We start from the raw sequence: 16,084 nt of genomic DNA on the forward strand, positions 1-16,084 counted from the left end.
TCCGCCGTTCCTTGCCACTCCGTGTGGTAAATGGCATATTGGCAAGTTTACGCTTCTCCTCCGACAATTTTATTTTAGGTTTTGGAGTCCTTTTTTTACTGATATTTGGTGTTTTGGATTTGACATGCTCTGTACTATGACATTGGGCATCGGCCTTGGCAGACGACGTTGCTGGCATTTCATCGTCTCGGCCATGACTAGTGGCAGCAGCTTCAGCACGAGGTGGAAGTGGATCTTGATCTTTCCCTAATTTTGGAACCTCAACATTTTTGTTCTCCATATTTTAATAGGCACAACTAAAAGGCACCTCAGGTAAACAATGGAGATGGATGGATTGGATACTAGTATACAATTATGGACGGGCTGCCGAGTGCCGACACAGAGGTAGCCACAGCCGTGAACTACCGCACTGTACTGTGTCTGCTGCTAATATATAGACTGGTTGATAAAGAGATAGTATACTCGTAACTAGTATGTATGTATAAAGAAAGAAAAAAAAACCACGGTTAGGTGGTATATACAATTATGGACGGGCTGCCGAGTGCCGACACAGAGGTAGCCACAGCCGTGAACTACCGCACTGTACTGTGTCTGCTGCTAATATAGACTGGTTGATAAAGAGATAGTATACTCGTAACTAGTATGTATGTATAAAGAAAGAAAAAAAAACCACGGTTAGGTGGTATATACAATTATGGACGGGCTGCCGAGTGCCGACACAGAGGTAGCCACAGCCGTGAACTACCGCACTGTACTGTGTCTGCTGCTAATATATAGACTGGTTGATAAAGAGATAGTATACTCGTAACTAGTATGTATGTATAAAGAAAGAAAAAAAAAACACGGTTAGGTGGTATATACAATTATGGACGGGCTGCCGAGTGCCGACACAGAGGTAGCCACAGCCGTGAACTACCGCACTGTACTGTGTCTGCTGCTAATATATAGACTGGTTGATAAAGAGATAGTATACTCGTAACTAGTATGTATGTATAAAGAAAGAAAAAAAAACCACGGTTAGGTGGTATATACAATTATGGACGGACTGCCGAGTGCCGACACAGAGGTAGCCACAGCCGTGAACTACCGCACTGTACTGTGTCTGCTGCTAATATAGACTGGTTGATAAAGAGATAGTATACTCGTAACTAGTATGTATGTATAAAGAAAGAAAAAAAAACCACGGTTAGGTGGTATATACAATTATGGACGGGCTGCCGAGTGCCGGCACAGAGGTAGCCACAGCCGTGAACTACCGCACTGTACTGTGTCTGCTGCTAATATATAGACTGGTTGATAAAGAGATAGTATACTCGTAACTAGTATGTATGTATAAAGAAAGAAAAAAAAACCACGGTTAGGTGGTATATACAATTATGGACGGGCTGCCGAGTGCCGACACAGAGGTAGCCACAGCCGTGAACTACCGCACTGTACTGTGTCTGCTGCTAATATAGACTGGTTGATAAAGAGATAGTATACTCGTAACTAGTATGTATGTATAAAGAAAGAAAAAAAAACCACGGTTAGGTGGTATATACAATTATGGACGGGCTGCCGAGTGCCGACACAGAGGTAGCCACAGCCGTGAACTACCGCACTGTACTGTGTCTGCTGCTAATATAGACTGGTTGATAAAGAGATAGTATACTCGTAACTAGTATGTATGTATAAAGAAAGAAAAAAAAACCACGGTTAGGTGGTATATACAATTATGGACGGGCTGCCGAGTGCCGACACAGAGGTAGCCACAGCCGTGAACTACCGCACTGTACTGTGTCTACTGCTAATATAGACTGGTTGATAAAGAGATAGTATACTACTAATATTATATATACTGGTGGTCAGGTCACTGGTCACTAGTCACACTGGCAGTGGCACTCCTGCAGCAAAAGTGTGCACTGTTTAATTTTAATATAATATTATGTACTCCTGGCTCCTGCTATAACCTATAACTGGCACTGCAGTAGTGCTCCCCAGTCTCCCCCACAATTATAAGCTGTGTGAGCTGAGCAGTCAGACAGATATATAATATATATAGATGATGCAGCACACTGGCCTGAGCCTGAGCAGTGCACACAGATATGGTATGTGACTGACTGAGTCACTGTGTGTATCGCTTTTTTCAGGCAGAGAACGGATATATTAAATAAACTGCACTGTGTGTCTGGTGGTCACTCACTATATAATATATTATGTACTCCTGGCTCCTGCTATAACCTATAACTGGCACTGCAGTAGTGCTCCCCAGTCTCCCCCACAATTATAAGCTGTGTGAGCTGAGCAGTCAGACAGATATATATAATATTATATATAGATAATAGATGATGCAGCACACTGGCCTGAGCCTGAGCAGTGCACACAGATATGGTATGTGACTGAGTCACTGTGTGCTGTGTATCGCTTTTTTCAGGCAGAGAACGGATTATAAATAAAACTGGTGGTCACTATCAGCAAAACTCTGCACTGTACTGAGTACTCCTAATGCTCCCCAAAATTAGTAAATCAAGTGTCTCTCTAATCTATTCTAAACGGAGAGGACGCCAGCCACGTCCTCTCCCTATCAATCTCAATGCACGTGTGAAAATGGCGGCGACGCGCGGCTCCTTATATAGAATCCGAGTCTCGCGATAGAATCCGAGCCTCGCGAGAATCCGACAGCGTCATGATGACGTTCGGGCGCGCTCGGGTTAACCGAGCAAGGCGGGAAGATCCGAGTCGCTCGGACCCGTGAAAAAAAACATGAAGTTCTGGCGGGTTCGGATTCAGAGAAACCGAACCCGCTCATCTCTAATAGAATACAATTAAAATAAGTGAAATCCTTAGACATCTGCCATACATAGAAATAAAACATAAAACCCTGCAGTATAAAATGAAAACAAAACACCCCAAAACAAACCACAGCATAACCCCCCACCCTGTATAGCCTAACCCCAACCTAGGTATACCTGGATCCCCAAAAGCCCTCTCCCCACTAAACTACTTACCCATTAACCCCCCACCCTGTATAGCCTACCCCCAACTCAGGTATACTTGGATCCCTAAGACCCCACCCCGCCCCGAACTACACTAACCAACCAACCAACCCCCCCTTTCCCACCCCACCACTGGATATTAAGGCAGAAGGATATTAAAGCACATGTCTGATAAGGGCAATAGACTAAAGATGACCTTATAGCTAGACTAAACCCAGCTCTCCCGCGGTTCAAGGATATCGTGTGCTTCTCATGCAGAACGCTAACCAGTTTATAAACAATATATATATAAAACAAAACAAAAGACGGAGGGCCCATAACCAGAAGAGTATATCAATTCCGCATTATACAATACGAAACGTCATCAACATAAAATCACAATAGGTGTTATTTAACACATATGGAGTAACAGTCCGGCCAGTCCTCCAGCGCAAGTAGGATAGCGAAGATGGTCACATCCCCAGTCACCCAGGGCCAGATAGAACAGGAGAAAAAATAAGATTTTACTTACCGGTAAATCTATTTCTCGTAGTCCGTAGTGGATGCTGGGGACTCCGTAAGGACCATGGGGAATAGATGGGCTCTGCAGGAGACTAGAGATGAGCGGGTTCGGTTTCTCTGAATCCAAACCCGCACGAACTTCATGTTTTTTTTCACGGGTCCGAGCGACTCGGATCTTCCCGCCTTGCTCGGTTAACCCGAGCGCGCCCGAACGTCGTCATGACGCTGTCGGATTCTCGCGAGGCTCGGATTCTATCGCGAGACTCGGATTCTATATAAGGAGCCGCGCGTCGCCGCCATTTTCACACGTGCATTGAGATTGATAGGGAGAGGACGTGGCTGGCGTCCTCTCCATTTAGATTAGGGTTGAGAGAGAGAGAGAGAGATTGACCTGAGGCTGTGATACTGTAGAAGAGAGTGCAGAGTTTAGTGACTGACGACCACAGTGACCACCAGACAGTGCAGTTGTTTGTTTTATTTAATATATCCGTTCTCTGCCTGAAAAAAACGATACACACAGTGACTCAGTCACATACCATATCTGTGTGCACTGCTCAGCCCAGTGTGCTGCATCAATGTATATATATATCTGACTGTGCTCAGCTCACACAGCTTATAATTGTGGGGGAGACTGGGGAGCACTGCAGTGCCAGTTATAGGTTATAGCAGGAGCCAGGAGTACATAATATTATATTAAAATTAAACAGTGCACACTTTTGCTGCAGGAGTGCCACTGCCAGTGTGACTAGTGACCAGTGACCTGACCACCAGTATATATAATATTAGTAGTATACTATCTCTTTATCAACCAGTCTATATTAGCAGCAGACACAGTACAGTGCGGTAGTTCACGGCTGTGGCTACCTCTGTGTCGGCACTCGGCAGCCCGTCCATAATTGTATATACCACCTAACCGTGTTTTTTTTTTCTTTCTTTATAGTCATACTAGTTACGAGTATACTATCTCTTTATCAACCAGTCTATATTAGCAGCAGACACAGTACAGTGCGGTAGTTCACGGCTGTGGCTACCTCTGTGTCGGCACTCGGCAGCCCGTCCATAATTGTATATACCACCTAACCGTGTTTTTTTTTTCTTTCTTTATACATACATACTAGTTACGAGTATACCATCTCTTTATCAACCAGTCTATATTAGCAGCAGACACAGTACAGTGCGGTAGTTCACGGCTGTGGCTACCTCTGTGTCGGCACTCGGCAGCCCGTCCATAATTGTATATACCACCTAACCGTGTTTTTTTTTTCTTTCTTTATACATACATACTAGTTACGAGTATACTATCTCTTTATCAACCAGTCTATATATTAGCAGCAGACACAGTACAGTGCGGTAGTTCACGGCTGTGGCTACCTCTGTGTCGGCACTCGGCAGCCCGTCCATAATTGTATATACCACCTAACCGTGGTTTTTTTTTCTTTCTTTATACATACATACTAGTTACGAGTATACTATCTCTTTATCAACCAGTCTATATATTAGCAGCAGACACAGTACAGTGCGGTAGTTCACGGCTGTGGCTACCTCTGTGTCGGCACTCGGCAGCCCGTCCATAATTGTATATACCACCTAACCGTGGTTTTTTTTTCTTTCTTTATACATACATACTAGTTACGAGTATACTATCTCTTTATCAACCAGTCTATATATTAGCAGCAGACACAGTACAGTGCGGTAGTTCACGGCTGTGGCTACCTCTGTGTCGGCACTCGGCAGCCCGTCCATAATTGTATATACCACCTAACCGTGGTTTTTTTTTCTTTCTTTATACATACATACTAGTTACGAGTATACTATCTCTTTATCAACCAGTCTATATATTAGCAGCAGACACAGTACAGTGCGGTAGTTCACGGCTGTGGCTACCTCTGTGTCGGCACTCGGCAGCCCGTCCATAATTGTATATACCACCTAACCGTGGTTTTTTTTTCTTTCTTTATACATACATACTAGTTACGAGTATACTATCTCTTTATCAACCAGTCTATATATTAGCAGCAGACACAGTACAGTGCGGTAGTTCACGGCTGTGGCAACCTCTGTGTCGGCACTCGGCAGCCCGTCCATAATTGTATATACCACCTAACCGTGGTTTTTTTTTCTTTCTTTATACATACATACTAGTTACGAGTATACTATCTCTTTATCAACCAGTCTATATATTAGCAGCAGACACAGTACAGTGCGGTAGTTCACGGCTGTGGCTACCTCTGTGTCGGCACTCGGCAGCCCGTCCATAATTGTATATACCACCTAACCGTGGTTTTTTTTTCTTTCTTTATACATACATACTAGTTACGAGTATACTATCTCTTTATCAACCAGTCTATATATTAGCAGCAGACACAGTACAGTGCGGTAGTTCACGGCTGTGGCTACCTCTGTGTCGGCACTCGGCAGCCCGTCCATAATTGTATATACCACCTAACCGTGGTTTTTTTTTCTTTCTTTATACATACATACTAGTTACGAGTATACTATCTCTTTATCAACCAGTCTATATATTAGCAGCAGACACAGTACAGTGCGGTAGTTCACGGCTGTGGCTACCTCTGTGTCGGCACTCGGCAGCCCGTCCATAATTGTATACTAGTATCCAATCCATCCATCTCCATTGTTTACCTGAGGTGCCTTTTAGTTGTGCCTATTAAAATATGGAGAACAAAAATGTTGAGGTTCCAAAATTAGGGAAAGATCAAGATCCACTTCCACCTCGTGCTGAAGCTGCTGCCACTAGTCATGGCCGAGACGATGAAATGCCAGCAACGTCGTCTGCCAAGGCCGATGCCCAATGTCATAGTACAGAGCATGTCAAATCCAAAACACCAAATATCAGTAAAAAAAGGACTCCAAAACCTAAAATAAAATTGTCGGAGGAGAAGCGTAAACTTGCCAATATGCCATTTACCACACGGAGTGGCAAGGAACGGCTGAGGCCCTGGCCTATGTTCATGGCTAGTGGTTCAGCTTCACATGAGGATGGAAGCACTCAGCCTCTCGCTAGAAAAATGAAAAGACTAAAGCTGGCAAAAGCAGTAGCACCGCAAAGAACTGTGCGTTCTTCGAAATCCCAAATCCACAAGGAGAGTCCGACTCCAATTGTGTCGGTTGCGATGCCTGACCTTCCCAACACTGGACGTGAAGAGCATGCGCCTTCCACCATTTGCACGCCCCCTGCAAGTGATGGAAGGAGCACCCGCAGTCCAGTTCCTGATAGTCAGATTGAAGATGTCAGTGTTGAAGTACACCAGGATGAGGAGGATATGGGTGTTGCTGGCGCTGGGGAGGAAATTGACCAGGAGGATTCTGATGGTGAGGTGGTTTGTTTAAGTCAGGCACCCGGGGAGACACCTGTTGTCCGTGGTAGGAATATGGCCGTTGACATGCCTGGTGAAAATACCAAAAAAATCAGCTCTTCGGTGTGGAAGTATTTCACCAGAAATGCGGACAACAGGTGTCAAGCCGTGTGTTCCCTTTGTCAAGCTGTAATAAGTAGGGGTAAGGACGTTAACCACCTCGGAACATCCTCCCTTATACGTCACCTGCAGCGCATTCATAATAAGTCAGTGACAAGTTCAAAAACTTTGGGTGACAGCGGAAGCAGTCCACTGACCAGTAAATCCCTTCCTCTTGTAACCAAGCTCACGCAAACCACCCCACCAACTCCCTCAGTGTCAATTTCCTCCTTCCCCAGGAATGCCAATAGTCCTGCAGGCAATGTCACTGGCAATTCTGACGAGTCCTCTCCTGCCTGGGATTCCTCCGATGCATCCTTGCGTGTAACGCCTACTGCTGCTGGCGCTGCTGTTGTTGCTGCTGGGAGTCGATGGTCATCCCAGAGGGGAAGTCGTAAGCCCACTTGTACTACTTCCAGTAAGCAATTGACTGTTCAACAGTCCTTTGCGAGGAAGATGAAATATCACAGCAGTCATCCTGCTGCAAAGCGGATAACTGAGGCCTTGACAACTATGTTGGTGTTAGACGTGCGTCCGGTATCCGCCGTTAGTTCACAGGGAACTAGACAATTTATTGAGGCAGTGTGCCCCCGTTACCAAATACCATCTAGGTTCCACTTCTCTAGGCAGGCGATACCGAGAATGTACACGGACGTCAGAAAAAGACTCACCAGTGTCCTAAAAAATGCAGTTGTACCCAATGTCCACTTAACCACGGACATGTGGACAAGTGGAGCAGGGCAGGGTCAGGACTATATGACTGTGACAGCCCACTGGGTAGATGTATGGACTCCCGCCGCAAGAACAGCAGCGGCGGCACCAGTAGCAGCATCTCGCAAACGCCAACTCTTTCCTAGGCAGGCTACGCTTTGTATCACCGCTTTCCAGAATACGCACACAGCTGAAAACCTCTTACGGCAACTGAGGAAGATCATCGCGGAATGGCTTACCCCAATTGGACTCTCCTGTGGATTTGTGGCATCGGACAACGCCAGCAATATTGTGTGTGCATTAAATATGGGCAAATTCCAGCACGTCCCATGTTTTGCACATACCTTGAATTTGGTGGTGCAGAATTTTTTAAAAAACGACAGGGGCGTGCAAGAGATGCTGTCGGTGGCCAGAAGAATTGCGGGACACTTTCGGCGTACAGGCACCACGTACAGAAGACTGGAGCACCACCAAAAACTACTGAACCTGCCCTGCCATCATCTGAAGCAAGAAGTGGTAACGAGGTGGAATTCAACCCTCTATATGCTTCAGAGGTTGGAGGAGCAGCAAAAGGCCATTCAAGCCTATACAATTGAGCACGATATAGTAGGTGGAATGCACCTGTCTCAAGCGCAGTGGAGAATGATTTCAACGTTGTGCAAGGTTCTGATGCCCTTTGAACTTGCCACACGTGAAGTCAGTTCAGACACTGCCAGCCTGAGTCAGGTCATTCCCCTCATCAGGCTTTTGCAGAAGAAGCTGGAGACATTGAAGGAGGAGCTAACACGGAGCGATTCCGCTAGGCATGTGGGACTTGTGGATGGAGCCCTTAATTCGCTTAACAAGGATTCACGGGTGGTCAATCTGTTGAAATCAGAGCACTACATTTTGGCCACCGTGCTCGATCCTAGATTTAAAGCCTACCTTGGATCTCTCTTTCCGGCAGACACAAGTCTGCTGGGGTTGAAAGACCTGCTGGTGACAAAATTGTCAAGTCAAGCGGAACGCGACCTGTCAACATCTCCTCCTTCACATTCTCCCGCAACTGGGGGTGCGAGGAAAAGGCTCAGAATTCCGAGCCCACCCGCTGGCGGTGATGCAGGGCAGTCTGGAGCGACTGCTGATGCTGACATCTGGTCCGGACTGAAGGACCTGACAACGATTACGGACATGTCGTCTACTGTCACTGCATATGATTCTCTCAACATTGATAGAATGGTGGAGGATTATATGAGTGACCGCATCCAAGTAGGCACGTCACACAGTCCGTACTTATACTGGCAGGAAAAAGAGGCAATTTGGAGGCCCTTGCACAAACTGGCTTTATTCTACCTAAGTTGCCCTCCCACAAGTGTGTACTCCGAAAGAGTGTTTAGTGCCGCCGCTCACCTTGTCAGCAATCGGCGTACGAGGTTACATCCAGAAAATGTGGAGAAGATGATGTTCATTAAAATGAATTATAATCAATTCCTCCGCGGAGACATTGACCAGCAGCAATTGCCTCCACAAAGTACACAGGGAGCTGAGATGGTGGATTCCAGTGGGGACGAATTGATAATCTGTGAGGAGGGGGATGTACACGGTGATATATCGGAGGGTGATGATGAGGTGGACATCTTGCCTCTGTAGAGCCAGTTTGTGCAAGGAGAGATTAATTGCTTCTTTTTTGGGGGGGGTCCAAACCAACCCGTCATATCAGTCACAGTCGTGTGGCAGACCCTGTCACTGAAATGATGGGTTGGTTAAAGTGTGCATGTCCTGTTTTGTTTATACAACATAAGGGTGGGTGGGAGGGCCCAAGGACAATTCCATCTTGCACCTCTTTTTTCTTTTCTTTTTCTTTGCGTCATGTGCTGTTTGGGGAGGGTTTTTTGGAAGGGACATCCTGCGTGACACTGCAGTGCCACTCCTAGATGGGCCCGGTGTTTGTGTCGGCCACTAGGGTCGCTTACCTTACTCACACAGCTACCTCATTGCGCCTCTTTTTTTCTTTGCGCCATGTGCTGTTTGGGGAGGGTTTTTTGGAAGGGACATCCTGCGTGACACTGCAGTGACACTCCTAGATGGGCCCGGTGTTTGTGTCGGCCACTAGGGTCGCTTATCTTACTCACACAGCTACCTCATTGCGCCTCTTTTTTTCTTTGCGTCATGTGCTGTTTGGGGAGGGTTTTTTGGAAGGGACATCCTGCGTGACACTGCAGTGCCACTCCTAGATGGGCCCGGTGTTTGTGTCGGCCACTAGGGTCGCTAATCTTACTCACACAGCTACCTCATTGCGCCTCTTTTTTTCTTTGCGTCATGTGCTGTTTGGGGAGGGTTTTTTGGAAGGGCCATCCTGCGTGACACTGCAGTGCCACTCCTAGATGGGCCCGGTGTTTGTGTCGGCCACTAGGGTCGCTTATCTTACTCACACAGCGACCTCGGTGCAAATTTTAGGACTAAAAATAATATTGTGAGGTGTGAGGTATTCAGAATAGACTGAAAATGAGTGGAAATTATGGTTTTTGAGGTTAATAATACTTTGGGATCAAAATGACCGCCAAATTCTATGATTTAAGCTGTTTTTTAGGTTTTTTGGAAAAAAACACCCGAATCCAAAACACACCCGAATCCGACAAAAAAAATTCGGTGAGGTTTTGCCAAAACGCGGTCGAACCCAAAACACGGCCGCGGAACCGAACCCAAAACCAAAACACAAAACCCGAAAAATTTCCGGCGCTCATCTCTACAGGAGACAGGGCACTTTAAGAAAGAATTTGGATACTGGTGTGCTCTGGCTCCTCCCTCTATGTCCCTCCTCCAGACCTCAGTTAGAGAAACTGTGCCCGGAAGAGCTGACAGTACAAGGAAAGGATTTTGGAATCCAGGGCAAGACTCATACCAGTCATACCAATCACACCGTATAACTTGTGATAAACTTACCCAGTTAACAGTATGAACAACAACGGAGCATCAGATCAACCTTGATGCAACCACAACATAACCCTTATTTAAGCAATAACTACATACAAGTATTGCAGAAGAAGTCCGAACTTGGGACGGGCGCCCAGCATCCACTACGGACTACGAGAAATAGATTTACCGGTAAGTAAAATCTTATTTTCTCTAACGTCCTAGTGGATGCTGGGGACTCCGTAAGGACCATGGGGATTATACCAAAACTCCCAAACGGGCGGGAGAGTGCGGATGACTCTGCAGCACCGAATGAGCAAACACTAGGTCCTCCTCAGCCAGAGTATCAAACTTGTAAAACTTTGCAAAAGTGTTCGAACCTGACCAAGTAGCTGCTTGGCAAAGCTGTAATGCCGAGACCCCTCGGGCAGCCGCCCAAGAAGAGCCCACCTTCCTTGTGGAGTGGGCTTTTACTGATTTTGGAAGCGGCAATCCAGCCACAGAATGAGCCTGCTGAATCGTGTTACAGATCCAGCGAGCAATAGTTTGCTTTGAAGCAGGAGCACCCAGCTTGTTGGATGCATACAGGATAAACAGCAACTCAGTTTTCCTGACTCTAGCCGTTCTGGCTACATAAACCTTCAAAGCCCTGACCACATCTAGTAACTCGGAATCCTCCAAGTCACGAGTAGCCACAGGCACCACAATAGGTTGGTTCATATGAAAAGATGACACCACTTTTGGCAGAAATTGTGGATGGGTCCGCAATTCTGCCCTGTCCATATGGAAAACCAGATAGGGGCTTTTATGTGACAAAGCCGCTAATTCTGACACACGCCTAGCTGAAGCCAAGGCTAATAGCATGACCACCTTCCACGTGAGAAATTTTAACTCCACGGTCTTGAGTGGCTCAAACCAGTGTGACTTCAGGAAATTCAACACCACGTTAAGATCCCAAGGTGCCACTGGAGGCACAAAAGGGGGCTGAATATGCAGCACTCCCTTTACAAACGTCTGAACTTCAGGAAGAGAAGCCAGTTCTTTTTGAAAGAAAATGGATAGGACCGAAATCTGGACCTTAATGGAACCCAATTTCAGGCCCAAAGTCACTCCCGACTGTAGGAAGTGAAGGAAACGGCCCAGCTGGAATTCCTCCGTAGGGGCATTCCTGGCCTCACACCAAGCAACATATTTTCACCATATACGGTGATAATGTTTAGCCGTCACGTCCTTCCTAGCCTTTATCAGCGTAGGAATAACCTCATCCGGAATGCCTTTTTCTGCTAGGATCCGGCGTTCAACCGCCATGCCATCAAACGCAGCCGCGGTAAGTCTTGGAACAGACAGGGCCCCTGTTGCAACAAGTCCTGTCTTAGAGGCAGAGGCCATGGGTCCTCTGTGAGCATTTCTTGCAGATCTGGATACCAAGTCCTTCTTGGCCAATCCGGAACAATGAGTATTGTTCTCACTCCTCTTTTTCTTATGATTCTCAGCACCTTGGGTATGAGAGGAAGAGGAGGAAATACATAAACCGACTGGAACACCCACGGTGTCACTAGTGCGTCTACAGCTATCGCCTGAGGGTCTCTTGACCTAACGCAATACCTCTGTAGCTTTTTGTTGAGGCGGGATGCCATCATGTCCACCTGTGGCAGTTCCCACCGACTTGCAATCTGCGTGAAGACTTCTTGATGAAGTCCCCACTCTCCCGGGTGGAGGTCGTGCCTGCTGAGGAAGTCTGCTTCCCAGTTGTCCACTCCCGGAATGAACACTGCTGATAGTGCTCTTACGTGATTCTCCGCCCAGCGAAGAATTTTGGTGGCTTCCGCCATCGCCACCCTGCTCCTTGTGCCGCCTTGGCGGTTTACATGAGCCACTGCGGTGATGTTGTCTGACTGAATCAGCACCGATTGGTCGCGAAGCAGGGTGTCTGCTTGACTTAGGGCGTTGTATATGGCCCTTAGTTCCAGGATATTGATGTGAAGGCAAGTCTCCTGACTTGACCACAGACCTTGGAAATTTCTTCCCTGTGTGACTGCCCCCCACCCTCGGAGGCTTGCATCCGTGGTCACCAGGACCCAGTCCTGAATGCCGAATCTGCGGCTCTCGAGAAGGTGAGCACTCTGCAGCCACCACAGGAGAGACACCCTGGCCCTGGGGGATAGGGTGATCAGCCGATGCATCTGTAGATGTGATCCGGACCACTTGTCCAACAGATCCCATTGAAAGGTCCTCGCATGGAACCTGCCAAAGGGAATGGCCTCGTATGATGCCACCATCTTTCCCAGGACTCGCGTGCAGTGATGCACCGACATCTGTTTTGGTTTTAATAGGTCTCTGACCAGTGTCATGAGCTCCTGAGCCTTCTCCATCGGGAGATAAACCCTCTTCTGGTCTGTGTCCAGAATCATGCCCAGGAAGGGCAGACGAGTCGTAGGAATCAACTGCGACTTTGGAATATTTACAATCCAGCCATGCTGTTGTAACACTTCCCGAGAGCGTGCTACGCTGATCAGCAACTGCTCTCTGGACCTCGCCTTTATGAGGAGATCGTCCAAGTATGGGATAATTGTGACCCCTTGCTTTCGCAGGAGCACCATCATTTCCGCCATTACCTTGGTAAAAATTCTCGGTGCCGTGGAGAGACCAAACGGCAACGTCTGGAATTGGTAATGACAATCCTGTACCATAAATCTGAGGTACGCCTGATGAGGTGGATAAATGGGGACATGAAGGTATGCATCCTTTATGTCCAGAGACACCATAAAATCCCTCCCTTCCAGGCTTGCGATGACCGCTCTGAGCGATTCCATCTTGAACTTGAACCTTTTCAGGTATATGTTCAGGGATGTTAAATTCAATATGGGTCTGACCGAACCGTCCGGTTTCGGAACCACAAACATGGTCGAATAATAACCCTTTCCTTGTTGAAGGAGGGGAACCTTGACCACCACCTGCTGAAGATACAATTTGTGAATTGCAGCTAACACAATTTCCCTCTCTAAGGGGAAGCTGGCAGGGCCGATTTGAGGTATCGGTGAGGGGGCATCTCCTCGAATTCCAGCTTGTATCCCTGAGACACAATCTCTATTACCCAGGGATCCACCAGGGAGTGAACCCACTCGTGGCTGAAATTTCGGAGACGCGCACCCACCGGGCCTAGCTCCGCCTGTGGAGCCCCAGCGTCATGCGGTGGATTTAGTAGAAGCCGGGGAGGACTTCTGTTCCTGGGAACTAGCTGTGTTGTGCAGCTTCTTTCCTCTACCCTTGCCTCTGGCAAGAAAGGACGCACCTCGGACTTTCTTGCCTTTTTGTGAACGAAAGGACTGCATTTGGTAATACGGTGCTTTCTTAGGTTGTGAGGGAACATATGGCAAAAAATTTGACTTTCCAGCAGTAGCTGTGGAGACCAGGTCCGAGAGACCCTCTCCAAACAATTCCTCACCCTTGTAAGGTAAAACCTCCATGTGCCTTTTTGAGTCGGCATCGCCTGTCCATTGCAGAGTCCACAGGACCCTTCTGGCAGAAATCGACATTGCATTTATTCTAGAGCCCAGTAGGCTAATGTCTCTGTGAGCATCTCTCATATATAGGACAGCGTTTTTTATATGCCCCAGGGTCATTAATATAGTATCCTTGCCTAAGGTATCCAGTTCCTCAGATAAGGTATCCGTCCATGCTGCTACAGCACTACACACCCAGGCTGACGCAATTGCCGGCCTTAGTAAGGTACCTGAATGTGTATAAATGGACTTCAGGGTACCCTCTTGCTTTCTATCCGCAGCATCTTTTAGGGTGGCCGTATCCTGTGACGGCAGGGCTACCCTCTTGGATAAGCGTGTTAGAGCTTTATCCACCCTAGGGGAGGATTCCCAGCGTAACCTGTCCGTTGGCGGGAAAGGATACGCCATAAGTATCCATTTGGAAATCTGCAGTTTCTTATCTGGAGATTCCCAAGCCTTTTCACATAACTAATTTAGCTCATGTGAAGGGGGAAAGGTCACCTCCTGCCTTTTTTCCCCATACATATGAACCCTCTTGTCAGGGACTGGGGTTTCCTCTGTGATGTGCAACACCTCCTTCATTGCTATAATCATATAACGTATAGCTTTAGCCAATTTAGGCTGTAACTTTGCATCATCATAGCCGACACTGGAGTCAGACTCCGTGTCGGTGTCTGTGTCAACAATTTGGGATAGTGGGCGCTTCTGAGACCCTGACGGCCTCGGCGACATAGGATGGGCTGAGACCCTGACTGTCCTAAGGTTTCAACTTTATCCAACCTTTTATTCAAGGAATTAACATTATCATTTAAAACCTTCCACATATCCATCCAATCAGGTGTCGGCGCCATCGGCGGCGACCCCACATTCATTTGCTCCCGCTCTGCTTCCACATAGCCTTCCTCGTCAAACATGTCGACACAAGCGTACCGACACGCCACACACATACAGGGGATGCTCTTTTTGAAGACAGTTCCCCCACAAGGCCCTTTGGAGAGACAGAGAAAGAGTATGCCAGCACACACCCCAGCGCTATATGACCCAGGAATCACACAGTAACTTAGTGTTAACCCAGTAGCTGCTGTATATAAAGCTTTTTGCGCCTAATTTATGTGCCCCCCCTCTCTTTTTACCCTCTTTCTACCGTGTTTCTGCAGGGGAGAGCCTGGGGAGCTTCCTCTCAGCGGAGCTGTGGAGAGAAAATGGCGCTGGTGAGTGCTGAGGAAGAAGCCCCGCCCCTCAGCGGCGGGCTTCTGTCCCGCGTTTGTGTGTAAAATAATGGCAGGGGCTCATGCATATATACAGTGCCCAACTGTATATATGCTACTTTTTGCCAAGAGGTTCCTAATTGCTGCCCAGGGCGCCCCCCCCTGCGCCCTGCACCCTACAGTGACCGGAGTGTGTGGGTTTAATGTGGGAGCAATGGCGCACAGCTGCAGTGCTGTGCGCTACCTCAGTTTGAAGACTGGAGTCTTCTGCCGCCGCTTTTGAAGTCTTCTTGCTTCTGTCACCGGCTTCTGTCTTCCGGCTCTGCGAGGGGGACGGCGGCGCGGCTCCGGGATCGGACGACAAAGGGTGAAATCCTGTGTACGATCCTCTGGAGCTAATGGTGTCCAGTAGCCTAAGAAGCAGGACCTATCTTCAGTGAGTAGGGCTGCTTCTCTCCCCTCAGTCCCACGCTGCAGAGAGTCTGTTGCCAGCAGATCTCTCTGAAAATAAAAAAACCTAACAAAATACTTTCTTCTAGCAAGCTCAGGAGAGCTCACTAAGTAGCACCCAGCTCGTCGGGGCACAGATTCAAACTGAGGTCTGGAGGAGGGACATAGAGGGAGGAGCCAGAGCACACCAGTATCCAAATTCTTTCTTAAAGTGCCCTGTCTCCTGCAGAGCCCGTCTATTCCCCATGGTCCTTACGGAGTCCCCAACATCCACTAGGACGTTAGAGAAAATACTTATAAGCCAAATATCGAAACTTCCCAGCCATCCATGGACTTATAAATCGATACTGGAAGTATGTTGGTGAGCGGGC

Source organism: Pseudophryne corroboree, chromosome 3, assembly GCF_028390025.1.
Source record: "Pseudophryne corroboree isolate aPseCor3 chromosome 3, aPseCor3.hap2, whole genome shotgun sequence".
Classification (NCBI taxonomy): domain Eukaryota; kingdom Metazoa; phylum Chordata; class Amphibia; order Anura; family Myobatrachidae; genus Pseudophryne; species Pseudophryne corroboree.